The sequence below is a fragment of the Tursiops truncatus genome, chromosome 1 (genome assembly GCF_011762595.2).
Source record: "Tursiops truncatus isolate mTurTru1 chromosome 1, mTurTru1.mat.Y, whole genome shotgun sequence".
NCBI classification, from domain to species: domain Eukaryota; kingdom Metazoa; phylum Chordata; class Mammalia; order Artiodactyla; family Delphinidae; genus Tursiops; species Tursiops truncatus.
Window position 1 is genome coordinate 116269375 of NC_047034.1, and position 18875 is coordinate 116288249.

Sequence of the window (18875 nt, forward strand, 5' to 3'; positions counted from 1 at the left end):
TATACTTCAACATAATAACAAACTAAGGAAGAAAAGCCATAATATCTCAATATATTAAAAAAGAAGTATCAATATGAACTCATGTTTTGCTTTTTCTTTTTAATATATACAGATAGACAAATTCAGAAATACAGTTGTGTATAAATACACTGATCAGTATGCATTCACACACATCCTAGTTCTGTCTCCTAAGAGGGACTAGAAATTGCAACATCCCAGTAGCAACACACACACCTTGCATCCAGATCTTAGTTTCTAATTGCCAGAGACTAAAGAGAACTAAATATGGAAACTAAGGAGAGCCAAAGCTCCCCGGAAAAGTGGGTAATTCCAGGACTGAGGCAGAGAAAATACAAAATGAACCTGGAGAGGGGAAAAAAAAAAAAGAAGAGGGCATGTCAGGCATGTCAAAAGACACAGGAGGGCTTCACTGGTGGCGCAGTGGTTGAGAGTCCGCCTGCTGATGCAGGGGACATGGGTTCGTGCCCCGGTCCGGGAAGACCCCACATGCCGCGGAGCGGCTGCGCCAGTGAGCCATGGCCGCCGAGCCTGCACGTCCGGAGCCTGTGCTCCGCAATGGGAGAGGCCACAACAGTGAGAGGCCCACGTACCGCAAAAAAAAAAAAAAAGACACAGGAGCCAACCTGAAAGAGCTTCCAAAGCCAAATATGGAACAATTTGAGCAACAAAATAAATAATAGTATTAGATTACAAACCAAAGAACAAAATAAATACCCAAACTGATATAAATCAATAATTGAATAAATTAATAAAAGGGGAAGAAGGGACAACTCTCCTTTATAGAATAATTTTAAATAATGAGTGTAGAAGAAATGAAGGAAATAGAAAATCACCAATAAACGCTATGGTAATAACTGCTTACGGCAAGATTCACTACTAAGTGCTAAAATTAGGGGACAGGGACTTCCCTGGTAGGGCAGTATTTAAGAATCTGCCTGCCAATGCAGGGGACAAGGGTTCAATCCCCGGTCCAGAAAGATCCCTGGACATGCCACGGAGCAACTAAGCCCATGCACCACAACTACTGAGCCTGCATGCAACAAGTACTGAGGTGCACGTGCCACAACTACTGAAGCCCACGGGTCTAGAGCCCAAGCTCTGAAACAAGAGAAGCCACCGCAATGAGAAGTCTGTGCACCGCAGTGAAGAGTAGCCCCTGCTCGCCGCAACTAGAGAAAGCCCGCACACAGCCAATGAAGACCCAACGCAGCCAGAAATAAATAAATAAATAAAATTTATTATAAATAAATAAAATTAGGGGACAAAAGTTTAAGGAGAAACAATATATTTGTATAGTCTCAAAGCACCCACCTCCAAATTTATTTACAAAGAGAAAACACAGCAGAAAAACTTTAATCAAGTGATCAAAGTTAACATCACCTGTAAAAGACATATACATATCATCATGTATCCCCTGATATAACGCACTGGGGTTTTGTGTCAAAAATGAATAATCTCAATGCAATCCTGAGAAAACATCAGACAAATTCAATTGAGGGACAGTCTATAAAATGCCTAATTTGTACTCTTCAAAAGTGTCAAGCATAAAAGGCAAGGAAAGATTGAAGGACCTGTCACAGGTTGAAGAAGACTAAGGAGACTTAACAACTAAAAGCAATGTGGAAAAAGCAATGAAATTTAAGTAATTACATAAAAGAAAAAAATTGGGTTGGCCAAAAAGTTCGTTCGGTTTCCCCATAAGATTGCTCTAGTAGCACCTATCCCTTTAACTTCATGTGAAACAATTTTGTTAGACTGAATTGTGACAGATGCCAATCAACGTTATACCACACAGGAAATAGCCGACATACACAAAATATCCAAATCAAATGCTGAAAATCATTTGCACCAGCTTGGTTATGTTAATCACTTTGATGTTTGGGTTCCACATAAGTTAAGCGGAAAAAAACCTTCTTGACTGTATTTCCGCATGCGAATTTCTACTTAAAAATAACAAAAACGTTCCGTTTTTAAAACAAATTGTGATGGGTGATGAAAAGTGGACACTGTACAATAATGTGGAATGGAAGAGATCGTGGGGCAAGAGAAGTAAAACACCACCAACCACACCAAAGACCGGTCTTCATCCAAAGAAGGTGATGCTGTGTATATGGTGGGATTGGAAGGGGGTTCTCTATTATGAGCTCCTTCCGGAAAACCAAACGATTAATTCCAACAAGTACTGCTCCCAGTTAGACCAACTGAAAGCAGCACTCAACGAAAAGCATCCAGAATTAGTCAACAGAAAACACAAAATCTTCCATCAGGATAACGCAAGACCACATGTTTCTTTCATGACCATGCAAAAGGTGTTACAGCTTGGCAGGAAGTTCTGATTCATCCACTGTATTCACTAGACATTGCACCTTCAGATTTCCATTTATTTTGGTCTTTACAAAATTCTCTAATGAAAAAATTTCACTTCCCTAGAAGACTGTAAAAGGCACCTGGAACAGTTCTTTGCTCAATAAGATAAAAACTTTTGGCAAGATGGAATCATGAAGTTGCCTGAAAAATGGCAGAAGGTAGTGGATCAAAACAGTGAATATGTTGTTCAATAAAGTTCATGGTGAAAATGAAAAATGTGTCTTTTATTTTTACTTAAAAACCAAAGGAACTTTTTGGTCAACCCAATAAATAAAGTCTACAGTTTTTAGTTAAGAATATTATGCCAATGTTAATTTCTTAGTTTTAGTAATTATACTAGAGTTATGATAGATGTATACATTAAGGAAAATTGGGTGAAAAGTATATGGAAATTCTCTGTACAATCTTTACAACTTTGATAAGTAAAATTCTTTCTAAAATAAAAGAGATAAAGCTCTGACAGACCTTGTCAAGAGGATGAAAAAACATGCTACAGACTGGGAGAAAATATTGATATTTGTAAACCACCTATCTGACAAAGGACTTGTTTACAGAATTCATAAAGAACTCTTGAAATTCCACAGTAAGAAAACAATCCAATTAGAAAACAGGCGAAGGACATGAAGAGACATTTCATTTCACAGAAGATGATACACAGATGACATAGACACACACACACATACACACACACACACACACACACACACACATACACAAAACGATGTTCAACATAATCAATAGAGAAATGTTAATTAAATCTACTGTGACATATGACACACCTATTAGAACAGCTAAAAAAAATTATTTTAGTGACAATATCAAATGCTGGTGAGGATATGAAGACTACTTCTCATATATAGTCGTTGGAAATTTAAAATGGGACAACCATTCTGGAAAATAATTTGGCAATTTCTTTAAAAACTAAACATCCACTTACCATATGACCCAGTAATCACATTCCTGAGCATATATCCCAGAAAAATAAAAACTTATGCCCACACCAAACCTGTACACAAATGTTCACAGCAGCTTTATTTATAATAATCAAAACTGGAAACAGCCAAAATGTCCCTCAATAAATGAATGTTAACAAACTGGTACATCCATATACAGACTACGGAATACCACAATAAAAAGGAACAAATTATTGAACCTCTCTGTACTATTTTTGCAACCTCCTGTGAATCTATAAGTACTTAAAGTTTTTAGAAAATAAAGCTGTATCAACACAGCTGCTAATCCCAGTTAATTCAAACCAATGAAATTTTGGAAGAATTTTATGATTGGGTTGTTTTCCTTTGCACAACTATTCAATTAAACTGAACTGGGAATTCCCTGGCAGTCCAGTGGTTAAGACTCTGTGATTTCACTGCCGAGGGCCTGGGTTCGATCCCTGGTTGGGGAACTAAGATCCCACAGGCCGTGCGGTGCAGCCAAAAAATAATAAATAAATAAAAATCTTTAAAGAACTGAATTGACCCATGGTGCACAGTTTGTTGTCTTTAAATATCATTTTACACTAAAGGGTTTCTTGGAGAAGTGGCTGATTCCAGATATGGGGCATGAAAAGTATGAGAGGAGCCTGTAACATCTTCTCATACCAGATAGCAAGGAGGCTGTCAACAGAGTTGTATCTAAAGCGCAAACAGGCCAACTTGAATAGGCTCTCACTGACCAAAATGAGTTCATTTGAGCATAAATAAGGATAAATAAAGTAATGGTTTAATATATCATATATAATTAAATCTGTGAGATCAAAATGATCTTTTTTTAAACCCTCCTTGATCAGCTCTGACGAATACTAAAGAACCATCTCATTATTTTACAATCTGGTCAATAAAAAGGAAAGAAGCAATTATTCTGCCATTTCTATGCAAACTGCACCAAGGTACCCAAGTAGTGACAGAAAGTTTCTCTTCATTGATATATTTTAGCTAATAAATTAAGAAGGAAATATAGAATGATGTCACCATATTACAACCTCTTGAATTAGCAGATCCAATAATAATTATTAAAGACTGCCAACATCACAAAAAGACTCAACCAGATATTATGTACTTCCTATAACTTAGCTTTAGCAACAAACTGAATCTAATTGATACTCCAATCTAACTCAATTCATAGAAAAATACAGTGGAGAGAATATAATCAGGATTATCCTGTCACAATAAAGAACATGGTTTCTTCCACAGAGAAAATAAAAGCAAAGCAAAAAACAAAACAAAAAAAAAACGGTATGGGGGAAACTACAGATTAAAAGAGATCTAAGAGTTGACAGATACCTCAATTCCATCACACAAAACAAAAACAAACAAAAAATACTCATAGGACAACAGGAGAAATTAAACACTGACTGGATACTAGTAATATTAAGGAATTACTATTGTATGGAAGGATGTAATGTTATTGTGGTGGCTCTACTTTTAAGAGGTGAGATATAAAATGAAACAGTTACAGATGAAATAATATGATGTATCGATTTGCCTCAAAAGAATCCAGTGAGGGATGGAGGAGGAGACGGATACGAAAACAGAGGAAACAAGACAGCCCATGCAAACTCTACGCAATACTCTGTAATGACTTGTATAGAAAAGAATGTAAAGAAGAGTGGATATATGTATAGGTATAACTGATTCACTTGGCTGTATACCTGAAACTAATGCAACATTGTAAATCAACTATACTCCAATAAAAATTTAAAAAAAGAAAAAAAGAAAAATAAGATTGCCCATGCATTGCTATCTGTTGAGGCTAAGTGTCAGGTATATGGGGGTTCATTAAACTATTCAATTTTGTATATGCTTAAAATTTTCTATAATAAAACTATTTGTAAAAATAAAAATTGAATTAACATAAACTTTAAACTATAATGTAACAGTAGAATAAAAACAATTATTCATTACCATTTAAAACCACATGATCATCTGTGTAGAAAAACCCTATGAAACTTACAAAAAGCTACCAGAACTAATAACTGAGTTTAATAAAGCTATAAAATATAATATCAATATACAAAAGCCTATTTTCATATACTAGTAATAAATAACTGGAAATTGAAATTTTAAAAATACCATTTACAGTAGCATCATAAAATATGAAATACTTAAGGATAAATCCGACAAAAGATGTGAAAGGCATGTATCCTGAAAACTAGCAAACACTGCTGAGGTTCAAGAAAGAAAACCTAAATATATGGAAAGACATAACACATTTACAGGTTGAAAGACTCAAAGATGTCAACTGTCCCCAAATTGATCTATAGATTCAATACAATCCCAGTGACAATCCTAGCAAGATTTTTTTTTTTTTGGTAAAAACTGATACTTGATTTTTAAATTTCATATAGAGGGAATTCCCTGGTTGTCCAATGGTTAGGATTCTGTGCTTTCACTGCTGAGGGCACAGGTACAATCAATCCCTGGTCAGGGAACTAAGATCCTACAAGACGCACAGTGCAGCCAAAAAATTAAATTCATATGGAAATGAAAAGGATCAAGAATAGTCCAAACAATTTTGAAAAAGAAAAACAAAGTTGGAAGACTAACCTTACTTGATTTTGAGGCTTACTATAAAGCTACAATAAACAAAACACTGTCGTGTTGACACAAAGAGACAAACAGATCAATGCAACGAGAGAGAGTACAGAAATAGACCCACACATATACAGAAGATTGATTTTTGGCAAAGGTACAAAAACGCAGTCCAGTGGAAAAAGAATAGTCTTTTCAACACCTAGTGCCAGGGTGGGAGGGAGGCTCAAGAGGGAGGGGATGTGGGGATGTATGTATACGTATAGCTGATTCACTTTGTTATACAGCAGAAACTAACACAACAATGTAAAGCAATTATACTCAAAGATATTAAAAAAAATAAAAACTAGTGCTGGAAAAAACTGAGTATCCATATGCAATAAAATGGAATTTCAATCTGTTTCACACCATACACAACAAATAACTAATGGATCACAGACTTAAACACAAAACCTAAAACTATAAGGGTTCCAGAAAAAGCATAGGAGAAAATCTTTGTGATCTCTGATTAGACAAATATTTCTTTGAGATGACACCAAAAACCTGACTCAGTTTTTAAAAAAAGTTGACAAACTGGACTTCAGAATTTAAAACTTCTGTTCTTTAAAAGGCACTGTTATTTGTTGGAAGATTTTTAATCACAGTCTCAATTTCAGTGCTTGTGATTGGTCTGTTCATATTTTCTATTTCTTCCTGGTTCAGTCTTGGGAGGTTGTGCATTTCTAAGAATTTGTCCATTTCTTCCAGGTTGTCCATTTTATTGGCATAGAGTTCCTTGTAGTAATCTCTCATGATCTTTTGTATTTCTGCAGTGTCAGTGGTTACTTCTCCTTTTTCATTTCTAATTCTATTGATTTGAGTCTTCTCCCTTTTTTTCTTGATGAGTCTGGCTAATGGTTTATCAATTTTGTTTATCTTCTCAAAGAAACAGCTTTTAGTTTTATTGATCTTTGCTACCATTTCCTTCATTTCTTTTTCATTTACTTCTGATCTGATCTTTATGATTTCTTTCCTTCTGCTAACTTTGGGGTGTTTTTATTCTTCTTTCTCTAATTGCTTTAGGTGCAAGGTTAGGTTGTTTATTTGAGATGTTTCCTGTTTCTTAAGGTAGGATTGTATTGCTATAAACTTCCCTCTTACAACTGCTTTTGCTATATCCCCTAAGTTTTGGGTCGTCGTGTCTCCATTGTCATTTGTTTCTAGGTATTTTTTGATTCCCTCTTTGATTTCTTCAGTGATAACTTCGTTATTAGGTAGTGTATTGTTTAGCCTCCACGTGTTTGTATTTTTTACAGATCTTTTCCTGTAATTGATATCTAGTCTCATAGCGTTGTGGTCGGAAAAGATACTTGATACAATTTCAATTTTCTAAAATTTACCGAGGCTTGGCTTCACAAGTGAATTCTATCAAACATTTAGAGAAGAGCTAACACCTATCCTTCTCAAACTCTTCCAAAATATAGCAGAGGGAGGAACACTCCCAAACTCATTCTATGAGGCCACCATCACCCTGATACCAAAACCAGACAAAGATGTCACAAAGAAAGAAAACTACAGGCCAATATCACTGATGAACACAGATGCAAAAATCCTCAACAAAATACTAGCAAACAGAATCCAACAGCACATTAAAAGGATCATACACCATGATCAAGTGGGGTTTATTCCAGGAATGCAAGGATTCTTCAATATACACAAATCAACGTGATATACCACATTAACAAATTGAAGGAGAAAAACCATATGGTCATCTCAATAGATGCAGAGAAAGCTTTCGACAAAATTCAACACCCATTTATGATAAAAACCCTGCAGAAAGTAGGCATAGGGGGAACTTTCCTCAACATAATAAAGGTCATATATGACAACCCCACAGCCAACATCATCCTCAATGGTGAAAAACTGAAACCATTTCCACTAAGATCAGGAACAAGACAAGGTTGCCCACGCTCACCACTCTTATTCAACATAGTTTTGGAAGTTTTAGCCACAGCAATCAGAGAAGAAAAAGAAATAAAAGGAATCCAAATCAGAAAAGAAGAAGTAAAGCTGTCACTGTTTGCAGATGACATGATACTATACATAGAGAATCCCAAAGATGCTACCAGAAAACTACTAGAGCTAATCAATGAATTTGGTAAAGCAGCAGGATACAAAATTAATGCACAGAAATCTCTAGCAATCCTATACACTAATTATTAAAAATATGAAAATGAAATTAAGAAAACACTCCTATTTACCATTGCAAGAAAAAGAACAAAATACCTAGGAATAAACCTACCTAGGGAGAAAAAAGACCTGTATACAGAAAACTAAAAGACACTGCTGAAAGAAAATAAAGATGGTAGAAACAGATGGAGAGATATACCATGTTCTTGCATTGGAAGAATCAACATTGTGAAAACGACTCTACTACCCAAAGCAATCTACCGATTCAATGCAATCCCTATCAAACTACCACTGGCATTTTTCACAGAACTAGAACAAAAATTTCACAAACTGTATGGAAACACAAAATACCCCAAATAGCCAAAGCAATCTTGAGAATGAAAAATGAAGCTGGAGGAATCAGGCTCCCTGACTTCAGACTATACTACAAAGCTACAGTAATCAAGACAGTATGGTACTGGCACAAAAACAGAAATATGAATCAATGGAACAGGATAGAAAGCCCAGAGATAAACCCACGCACATATGGTCACCTTATCTTTGATAAAGGAGGCAAGAATATACAGTGGAGAAAAGACAGCCTCTTCAATAAGTGGTGCTGGGAAAACTGGACAGGTACATGTAAAAGTATGAGATTAGATCACTCCCTAACACCATACACAAAAATAAGCTCAAAATGGATTAAAGATCTAAACGTAAGGCCAGAAACTATCAACCTCTTAGAGGAAAACACAGGCAGAACACTCTGACATAAATCACAGCAAGGTCCTTTTTGACCCACCTCCTAGAGAAATGGAAATAAAAACAAAAATAAACAAATGCGACCTAATGAAACTTAAAAGCTTTTGCACAGCAAAGAAAACCATAAACAACACGATAAGACAACTTTCAGAATGGGAGAGAATATCTGCAAATGAAGCAACTGACAAAGGATTAATCTCCAAAATTTACAAGCAGCTCATGCAGCTCAATAACAAAAAAACAAACAACCTAATCCAAAAATGGGCAGAAGACCTAAATAGACATTTCTCCAAAGAAGATATACAGATTGCCAACAAACACATGAAAGAATGCTCAACATCATTAATCATTAGAGAAATGCAAATCAAAACTACAATGAGATATCATCTCACACCAGTCCGAATGGCCATCATCAAAAAATCTAGAAACAATAAATGCTGGAAAGGGTGTGGAGAAAAGGGAACCCGCTTGCACTGTTGGTGGGAATGTAAATTGATACAGCCACTATGGAAAACAGTATGGAGGTTCCTTAAAAAACTACAAATAGAACTACTATACGACCCAGCAATCCCACTACTGGGCATATATCCTGAGAAAACCATAATTCAAAAAGAGTCATGTACCAAAATGTTCACTGCAGCTCTATTTACTATAGCCATGAGATGGAAGCAACCTACATGTCCATCATTGGATGAATGGATAAAGACGATGTGGCACATATATACAATGGAATATTATTCAGCCATAAAAAGAAATGAAACTGAGTTATTTGTAGTGAGGTGGATGGACCTAGAGTCTAGGTGGATGTCATACAGAGTGAAGTAAGTCAGAAAGAGAGAAACAAATACCGTATGCTAACACATATATATGGAATCTAAGGGGAAAAAAAAAGGTCATGAAGAACCTAGGGGTAAGACGGGAATAAAGGCACAGACCTACTAGAGAATGGACTTGAGGATATGGGGAGGGGGAAGGGTAAGCTGTGACAAAGTGAGACTGGCATGGACATATATACACTAACAAACATAAAACAGGTAGCTAGTGGGAAGCAGCTGCATGGCACAGGGAGATCAGCTCGGTCCTTGGTGACCACCTAGAGAGGTGGGATAGGAAGGGTGGGAGGGAGGGAGACACAAGAGGCAAGAGATGTGGGAACATATGTATATGTATAACTGACTCACTCTGTTATAAAGCAGAAACTAACACACCATAGTAAAGCAATTATACTCCAATAAAGATGTTAAAAAAAAACAAACAGAAAGAAACAAAACAAAACAAAAAAATAAATAAAAGGCACTGTTAAGAGAATGAAAAGACAATCCACGAATTAGGAGAAAATTGCTGCCAATCATCTATCTAACAAAGGAATTGTATCTAGGGTATATAAAGAATTCTCCAAACATAGTAAGAAAACAAAAATCCCAATTTAAAAATGGGCAAAGTATGGAGACATATGTATATGTACAGCTGATTCAATTTGTTATAAAGCAGAAACGAACACACCATTGTAAAGCAATTATACTCCAATAAAGATGTTAAAAATAAATAAATTTTTAAAAATGGGCAAAAGCTTTGAACAGACACATCAACAAAGAAAATAAACAGATAGCAAATAAGCACATGAAAGCACATTCAACACTACTGGTCATTAGGAAAATGCAAATTAAAACCACAATGAGATTCCACTACACACCTATTTTAGAATGGCAAAAATTAAAAAGACTGTCCATACCAATGGTATAACCACTTTGGAAGAAGTCTGGCATTTTCTTAAAAAATTAAACATATACCTACTTATGAGTCAGTCATTCCTCTCCTAAGTATTTACCCAAGGAAGTGAAACCATATGTTCATACAAAGACTAGCACAGAAATGTTCTTAGCAGCTTTATGTACAAGTTTTTTTAAAAAAAAGAAAAAACAGGACACCCAAAAGTCCATCACAGGTGAATAGCTGAACAAACTGTGGTATATCCATACAATGGAATATTGTTCAGTAATAAAAAAAAGAACTGACTACTGATACATGCAACATGCATATATTTCAAAATAATTAGGTTGGGCTTCCCTGGTGGTGCAGTGGTTGAGAGTCTGCCTGCCGATGCAGGGGACACGGGTTTGTGCCCCAGTCCGGGAAGATCCCACATGCCGCGGAGCGGCTGGGCCCGTGAGCCATGGTCGCTGAGCCTGCACGTCCAGAGCCTGTGCCCCGCAACGGGAGAGGCCACAGCAGTGAGAGGCCCGCGCACCACAAAAAAAAAAAAAAAATTAGGTTGAGTCAAAAAAAGCCAGACAAAAGGAAGTACATACTGTATGATTCCATTTATACAAAATTCTAGAAAATGCAAACTAATCTATAGTGACAAAAAGCAGATCAGTGCTTGCCTGGGGAAAAGTGGGGGAGGGGAGTTGGACAGGAAGATGCAAAGGCAGAGATTACAAAAGGGAATGATAGACTTTTAGAGATCATAGGTATGTTTATTACCCTGACTGTGCCAAGGATTTCACAGGCATATACACATGTATGATAAAACTTAAATTGTATTCTTTAAACACGTATAGTTTAACGTGTGTCAATTTTACCTCAATAAAGCTGTTTTTGAAAAATAACATCTTCGGGACTTCCCTGGTGGTGCAGTGGTTAAGAACCCACCTGCCAATGCAAGGGACAAGGGTTCAAGCCCTGGTCCGGGAAGATCCCACATGCCATGGAGCAACTAAGCCCGTTCACCACAACTACTGAGCCTGCACTCTAAAACCCGCAAGCCACAACTACTGAAGCCCGCGTGCCACAACTACGGAAGCCCATGCACCTAGAGCCTGTGCTCCGCAACAAGAGGAGCCACTGCAATGAGAAGCTCGTGCGCCGCAACAAGGAGTAGCCCTCGCTCACCGCAACTAGAGAAAGCCCACGCACAGCAACAAAGACCCAATGCAGCCAAAAATAAATAAATAAAATTTTTAAACTAAATAAATTAAAAAAATAACATCTTGGTTCTACACATAAATCCAAAATAATTGGTATACCAATTATATACCAAAATAATCTGGTATACCAAAATAATTGGTATACCAGAAATTATTTACTTCCACTTGTCATTATTATTTGGCCTCAGCGACTGTAATCTAACAAAAAGTTAAAACTATTCTTACTCTACTTTTCTTTCAAATCCATTTAATTTCTTCCAAAACTATCATGGAAAATTGGAACATTCCAATGTTGCCTCAGATTTTTTCCTTTTGCAAACTGTAAGAATTATTCTCTTCAGTAATGTATCCATACAGGAATTGCCAAATCTTTGTTTCTTTCCATTTCTATGTTTTTCCCTCTGGAACCATAGCTCCAGTGTTCACTGCAACCAAATGAGATTCAGGGAAAAAAACCAAAACAAAACAGTTCCTAGAATTTGGATGCTAAACAACCAATAATAAAATAAATTCTAAAAATAGCACTATTATTAAGAACACCTTACTTTTCATTATATTTTATGAACTGCCTTAACTTCATTACCCCCAAAAAATGTTTCTTAGATCAAATATAAAAATTAGTATTTACTGAATAAGCAAATGTAAGATAACAAAATTAAGACCTCAACTAAAGAAAATAATCTATTGGGAGTTCCCTGGTGGACTAGTGGTTAGGATGCGGCACTTTCACTGCTGTGGCCTGGTTTCAATCCCTCCTCAGGGAACTGAGATCCCATAAGACATGTGGTGCAGCCAAAAAAAAGAAAAAATAAAGGAAAGAAAGAAAATAATCTATTAACACAGGCCCAGCCATAACTAAGTGATCACATGTTCTTAAATTGTCAGTTCTGCTATATCTTAGGGCACTGAAGTTAGAGAACTATTAGGAGACATAAATACAAAATTAAAACTACTGTCAAAAATATAACATGCTTTTATTAATATGAATTCAAATACAATATAAATCAATTCACTTTTATTAAGATCCAAGTTCTGTGTATATGTTAAATATTATTTTTACATAAAAGACCCATTACAACTTACAGTCCTAATCTCATGAAAAAAGAAACCTTTCCATGACAAAAATAAGGTAAATTTCCCAGGAAAAGATTTTTATCACAAGTAATCTAGATGACACAAGGTTTGAAAGTCTCTATTACTCCTGCCTATCACTTCTCATTTTGTTACTTCTTTCTTCCCCAGAGGAAAGTCAATTATTTCCTATTATCATTGCCTGGAACACTGAAAATACTGCATCTCTGAATCCCAAATTCTGAGGGGCTTTTTGAGGTGATACAGTTCCTTACCCCCAGACAAAATGGAAACCAGACATGTGTCCTATTCATTCAACATGAACTGAGTACCAACTTATGGGCCAAACACTGAGAATACAAAGAAAGGAATAAGACACTGTTCCTGGTGCTCAGATTTCACAATCCTCCCCACTCCATAACCCGATGCCATTGTTTAATGTTCTTGTCAAGTTTCCCCCGTCATCTAATGTTCTCTGGAGACAGAATAGCTATTTAGTCACACACAAGTCTCCTGCTCCAATAACCTATTTCCCTTTATTCAGCATTAAGTTCTAACTAGAGCTAAGTTGATCTATTCCTCTAACACAGTACTTAACACTCCTTTTTTTTTTTTGGCAGGGGGACTCTTAAGAGCGTTACTGAAGTTCTAAGCTCAATAATGCCAGGGATTATATCTAGATCTTGTTCACCACTTTATATCAACTGAAACAGAGTAGATACTCAATAAACATAGTTTGAATGAATCTCTCTGGTAACTTGAACACACCACATGTCATATGCTAACTGTGACCTTTGGACAAATGAGAATAATACCGTCTTCCTCACAGGGTTGTTGTGAAAGGAGATAACATACGTAAAGTTATATCTGACACATAGTACACATTCCAAAAATATGCACTCTTATTATTTTAATTAAAAAAAAATTTTTTAAACAAACACCTTATTTTGATTTTATTTTATTTAGTTTTTAAAATCTACATGCTATTTTATTTCCATTAGAAAAATATTATCTATATAAAATTTGGTCCAGTTTCTTCTCCTTTACCTCTAACATTCAAACTTAAATAATTTTACTCAAGTAAAAGCAGAATCATGTATCTGACATGAAAACTAAATATTTCACATCATTAAATTAATAGTTTAACTGAATTAGGTGTGCTCTTTATTATTTCTCAGGAATAGTAACTCATCTTTCCTACATGTTATTTCCCTTTATTTTTATTTTTCTGAGTAACTATGTAGTGTGTGTCTCTTTTCCCACATCCAGTAATATGAGTGTTATAGAAGTGTAATTTATAACTTCAGTAACTAGATTCATTATTAATCTTCAACTCATGTTCAATTCCCCTTATTATATGGTATTTCCATAATAACTTCAGATATTTCAGTCAACCTTACACTTTCCAACAAAGACTGTAAAAATTAAGACATTAATTTAAAAACATTATTAAAATTCCAGACTAAGTAACACTGGGCCCACTTAGAGTGATGCTGTCACAAGGTCCTTGGACAGCTACTGCTTCAATCTCAACACGGCCTCCTTTGGGCAAAGCAGCAACCTGGTAAGCAGCTCTTGCAGGAAAACTACTCTGGAAATATTGTTTGTAGATGTCACTGACAGTATTGAAGTCATTTATGTCAGCAAGCAAAACAGTTGTTTTTACCACACTGGTGAAGGCATAGCCTGCTGCTTTCAGAATTTCACCCAAGTTTGGAAGAGCTTGTTTAGCCTCTTCTGCCACCCCTCCTGGCACAAGCTGTCCACCTGCAGGATCCATGCCTAGCTGTCCTGAAATGTGAATGGTCCTGTCAACTAACACAGCCTGACTGTAGGGACCAATGGCCGCTGGGGCTTTCACGGTGCTGATCACCTTTCTGATCAAAGACGACATGGTTAATCCTTTTCCCTTGCCACCCCTCAGAGACAACTACCCTGTACACTGCTCCTACTCGCATATCACGGGTCTCTGAAATAATTTTAAATTTACAGAAAAGTTGCAAAGATAGTAGAGAAAGTTCCCATATCACTCAGTTTTTCTCTGATAGTAACATCCTACATAACCATAGTACTCTTGTCAAAACTGAGAAATTAACATTAGTACAATATTAACTAAACTATATATTCTGATTTTACCAGTTTTCCCACTAATGTTCTTTTTCTATTCTAAGGCCAACTCAAGATACCACACTACATTTAGACAGATTTTTATTTTTTAAGTGCTTAGTTAATTCTTAGCCTTTTCCACATAGCACTCTGAATTTGGAGAATCAACAAAACTATTTAAAGCTACAGAACTGTCTGAACAAGAACTCTGAGCTTTTCCTTGGTCTTTTCTTGGTCCTTTGATGCTATTCCAACTATAGCCTACTCTCTTAGTACAGGGCCAACAAACTTTTTTGGTAAAGGCCAGGTAAATTATTTTAGGCTTGTGGAACATACGGTCTCTACTGTAACCACTGAACACTGCTGTTGTAGCACAAAATCAGTCACAGATAATACATTAACAAATGAACGTGGCTGTGTTCCAATAAAACTTTACTTGTAAAAACAGGCAGCGGCCAGGATTTGGCCCATAGCCTGTAGGTTGCTGACCCACCTTAGTGCATTTCATAACATGGAATGAGTTTTGGATACGCAATACCATGACTGAGAGTAGAGGATGTATCCTTCAGTTTACTTGCAATGATTCCTTATATTATTTTTTAAAAAAATATTCCATGGAACAATGTGGACAATAGTCCTGGCCTCAGAAAATTATTCTTAGGATTGAAAAGCAGGTTGTATAGTAGAATCAGTGTGGACAAAACACACAAAAATAATTGGCAAAAATCCCAAAGCTTTGGGGAGTGCAAAACAATACTATCCTTATGGAAGGAAATTTAACAACATCCATCAAAATTTAAATACATTTACTCTTTGACCCAGAAATCCAAAGTCTAAAAGTTTATCTTATACCTGTACCTATGTGAATTGAAGTATATCAAGCTTATTCATTATAGCATTGTTTGTAATGAACAAGATCAGAAACAACCCAAATGTCCATATACAGAAACATCATGTAGCTGTAGGAATAAAAACAAAAACAAAAAACTACATATATTAATATGGAAAAATCTCCAGGAAATGTTTTAAGTATAAAAAAAGCAAGAACATAAGTAGTATGATACCTTCTATAAGAAAGAGAAAATAAGAATATATAATTGGGACTTCCCTGGTGGCGCAGTGGTTAAGAATCCACCTGCCAATGCAGGGGACACGGGTTCGAGCCCTGGTCTGGGAAGATCCCACATGCTGCAGAGCAACTAAGCCCATGCGCCACAACTACAGAGCCTGCACTCTAGAGCCCATGAGCCACAACTACTGCACTCCTAGGGCCTGTGCTCTGCAACAAGAGAAGCCACCACAATGAGAAGCCCATGCACAACGAAGAGTAGCCCCTGCTTGCTGCAACTGGAGAATGTCTGCGCACAGCAATGAAGACCCAACACAGGCATAAATAAATAAATATTTTTTAAAAAACAGAATATAGGACTTCCCCGGTGGTCCAGTGGTTAAGAATCCGCCCTCCAATGCAGGGGACCCGGGTTTGATCCCTGGTTGGGGACCTAAGATCCCACGTGCCGTGGGGCAACTAAGCCTGCGTGCCACAACTGCTGAGCCTGCATGCTCTGGAGCCCACACGCCACAACTAAAGAGAAGCCCACATGCCACAACTAAGACCCAACACAGCCGAAGAAAAGAAGGAAAGAAGGAAGGAAGAGAGGGAGGGAGGGAGGGAGGAAGGAAGGAAGGGAGGGAGGGAGGGAGGGAGGAAGGAAGGAAGGGAGGGAGGAAGGAAGGAAGGAAGGAAGGAAAATATAATTGCTTTTGCTGATATCTGAATAAAGAAACCTTGAAAGATATTCAAGTAATCTAAAAGGTTACCTATAGAAGTGGATAGGAATTGAGAGAAAACATCTCCATGTATGTACGTGTGTATGTGTGTGTGTGTGTGTGTGTGTGTGTGTGTGTGTGTGTGTGTGTGTGTGTGTAGTTTTGTTTTTTGTACCATGTAAATGTATTAGCTATTCAAATAATAAATTTTAAAGAATAATATTACTTTAGAATCATTGTAAGGATTAAAGAGTTTATAAATGTAACCAATATAAAATCTCTAACACAGTGTTTTACACACAGTGGGTGCTGCTATGTCCTGTTGCTGGTCTTTTTAAATGTCATCCAAATGGTGTGATAACATAAACGAATAAAAGAATAAATACCAAACACTTAGACTCAATATTTTCATCTCTAGGAATCTACCTTAATAAAAATCTAAAAAATTGGACAAAGATTTAAATATAAATAATGAACTGCTAAAACAACCCAAAAACTCAAAAATAGAGAAATATTCAATAAACTATAGTACACCTATACTTATAAAGCATTTTTAATGACAGAGAAAATGCTCAAAATATACAACTTTATAATCTCAAATGAGGGGGACAGAGTGGTGAGGGTGGGGAGTGAGGGATTGGGAAGCAGAGAGATATATGCAGAAATAAAAGACCTAAGTAAAGTACAGCCAGTAAACTTTTATAGAGGGGTTGTTGGCAATTTTTATTTTCTCTTTAATTCTTTTCTGTATTTTTCAAATTTTCTTTTAATCATGTAATCCTAAAAAGGAAAAGAAAGAAAGAGAGAGAAAATGGATTTCGGGATCAAAGAAATGCAAGTTCAAATCCCATATCATATATGCAATTTTAGACAAGTTAATTAAGCTGTTAAAAAGCTGCCAGATTTGTAAAATGGAGATGATACAGAAATTCCAGGGTTATTTTAAGGATTAGAGACATTATATGTAAAAATGACCTAACTAATGTCTTAAACATAGTGAATACTAACCAGTATTATTCTCATACATCTTATCTGTGTAACATCCTCGCCTATATAAAATTATACTAGGGGACTTCCCCAGCAGTCCAGTGGTTAAGACTCCACACTTCCACAGAACAGGACGTGGATCCAATCTGCAGGGATCTAAGATGGGGGAACTAAGGTGGGGGAACTGGTTGGGAAACTAAGATCCCACATGCTGTGTGGCATGGTGAAAAAAAGAAAAAGAGAGAAAAATAAAATAAAATTATACTATATTTTATCAATCTAAGGTACTATTCCTTTTAAGATGCAAAGAAGTTTTAGAAATGTTGAAATGTGAAAAATGATCATCTTAGATTTGATGAAATTCAGTGTTTAAGTTTAGTGAAATAAATGCTACTTTCCATACGTATCTTTTTATTTACTACAATGGAGTGTAAACTGCATTAGAAGCATATATTAAAAATAACAGGAGGGACTTCCCTGGTGGCACAGTGGTTAAGAATCCACCTGCCAATGCAGAGGACACGAGTTCGAGCCCTGATCCGGGAAGATCCCACATGCCACGGAGCAACTAAGTCCATGCGCCACAACTACTGAGCCTGCACTCCGGAGCCTGTGAGCCACAACTACTAAATCCCGTGCACCTACAGCCCGTGCTCCGCAACAAGAGAAGCCACTGCAATGAGAAGCCCACGCACCACAACGAAGAGTAGCCCCTGCTCGCAGAAACCAGAGAAAGGCTGTGTGCAGTAACAAAGACCCAATGCAGCCAAAAAAATAAATAAATTTTATTTTTAAAAAAATATTAAAAAATGGGCTTCCTGGGTGGCGCAGTGGTTGAGAGTCTGCCTGCCGATGCAGGGGACACGGGTTCGTGCCCCAGTCCGGGAAGGTCCCACATGCCGCGGAGCAGCTGGGCCCGGGAGCCATGGCCGCTGAGCCTGCGCATCTGGAGCCTGTGCTCCGCGGCGGGAGAGGCCACAGTAGTGAGAGGCCCGCGTGCGGCAATAAAAAAAAAAAATACACACACACACACACACACACACACACATATATATATAGACATATAAGGATTGGGAATTCCCTGGCGGTCCAGTGCTTAGGACTCAGTGCTTTCACTGCTAGGGCCTGAGTTCAATCCCTGGTCGGGGAACTAGGATCCTGCAGGCCGTGCAGCTTCTATGTTTCT

The 18875-nt window shown here is 36.9% G+C and overlaps 1 protein-coding gene and 1 pseudogene across 7 annotated transcripts in view; both read right to left on the bottom strand.

Moving 5' to 3' along the window:
- Positions 1 to 18875, bottom strand: part of MIGA1 (mitoguardin 1) — a 98969-nt gene that overhangs the window by 75441 nt on the left and 4653 nt on the right. The gene's annotated exons all lie outside the window — the stretch shown is intronic.
- LOC109547340 (2-iminobutanoate/2-iminopropanoate deaminase pseudogene) lies at positions 13871 to 14917 on the bottom strand (annotated as a pseudogene).